Genomic DNA, 1,617 nt, shown 5'->3' on the forward strand with positions numbered 1-1,617 from the left:
CGTTTTGGCATTTTAAGATTTTAAGGCAAAGTCCTGTAAGGCTCCGACGCACAAACCCGAATTTACTGGACTGATCAGTTGTCTCCCGTCTCCCAAAGTTGGGCAAAAAAGTGCCTTGGAACACACGGAAGCAGACTGGAGCGTAATACGTCTCTATGACAGCAAAAAAAATCTGTATTGTGACCCAAAAAATTAAAACAAACATGTCTCTAGATCTAAACACAGAGCACGTCGCTGTCAGTTATTATTTTTTTGGGGTTTAGAAATAAAGAATCTTTTTTTAGGGGGGCTGAAATTAAATTTAGATTAGCTTGAGCCCCCTTAAAAAGGGTCTAAATCGCCACTGGGGTAACTCCACCCTGTTTCAGAAAGAGAGCTCAGAGTCCTCCTCAGAGTCAGTTACTATGGTAACTGAGCCTGTGAAGTGGACCTGGTCTGGAGCAGGTTTTCTTCTCTCAGTCTCCTCCCTCTGACACAGCGCTCTTTCATTTCCTCATTCATTCATTTAGTCCATCAGGCGCGTTTTAGCGCAGTTTGTCGTCTGCACGGATGAAATAGGATCGTTTTATTGACTCAGTTCGGTAACGTTAAAGACAAAAGTTTTTTTTTTCTCGAACATGGCGTGTCGTTTTGTCAACGATCCCGTAAATGAGGAAGCTGTATTATTTCACAGGGAGTTAAACACATGTCGGGAGATGATGTTGAGGCCCCGACCATAGATGTCTTTTCATTTCCGGATAACTACGTCTATCAGATATGTAGCCTACAAAACCTCATCAGTCCTTATATCACTAACATCATCCATCGTTGACATGCTCCACATCCCATTCTTTGTGTCGCATTACGTTTTTTGCAAACTACAATTTTTTTTTTTTTTACAACATTGGTGATATGGAGCATTTTTGTAAAGGCGTGTTTGTACTGTTCCCGGGACACAAACCAGTCAAAGCCATTAAAGAAGAGTTCCACAGAATTGCAGCAGATGAATAATGTAAAACCTTTACAAATAATGATTATTAATTATAATCTGGTTAATGACATGACGCTGCAAGATCAGAGTGGTTTAAGTAATTTGAATTTCTTTTAGGACTTCCCAATGTGATTGGCTGCATTGATGGAACACAAATTACAATCACTGCACCTTCAGTAAAATGAAGCTGACTGGGAATAGGAAGTCTAATCACGGCATTAATGTGCAAGGAAATGGTGCAAAATGTCAAAGACTGTTACAAAACTGCAAGTAGCATAAGATCAAGATCATATGTGACTGTGGTGTTATGTGGTGTTTAATTTTTTTTTTTCACGTATTTCACTTGACTTATTTACGTAGATATCTTACTTTTACTATTATTGTTATTTTGTCCCCCTCTTAATGTCTTACACTCATTCCTTTGCTGTACTGGAAACTTCTTAGTTTGAAACTTTTACAAAATGCTGTATTAAAAACTCGCGATTGAAGCAATAAACTTATTAGGAAAATTTGTATTGAGATAATACATCAATCAAGTGGGAAGTTGGGTAATTTTCCCATAAACGCTTATAGCGCCACTTCCTTTTTTTGAAACCAGTGGAGTCTCCCCCTGCTGGAAATTAGATAGAATGCAGCTTTAAGGCACT

At 38.7% G+C, this 1,617-nt stretch overlaps 1 long non-coding RNA gene across 1 annotated transcript in view; it reads left to right on the plus strand.

Moving 5' to 3' along the window:
• Positions 1 to 385: 385 nt before the first annotated feature.
• LOC116704396 (uncharacterized) overlaps positions 386 to 1,617 on the plus strand; it is a 5,473-nt gene continuing 4,241 nt past the window's right edge. The window contains exon 1 of the long non-coding RNA XR_004335671.1: positions 386 to 398. This is a non-coding gene — a long non-coding RNA (uncharacterized LOC116704396). The remainder of the gene's footprint in view (positions 399 to 1,617) is intronic.

Source organism: Etheostoma spectabile, chromosome 16 (genome assembly GCF_008692095.1).
Source record: "Etheostoma spectabile isolate EspeVRDwgs_2016 chromosome 16, UIUC_Espe_1.0, whole genome shotgun sequence".
Taxonomy (NCBI): Eukaryota; Metazoa; Chordata; class Actinopteri; order Perciformes; family Percidae; genus Etheostoma; species Etheostoma spectabile.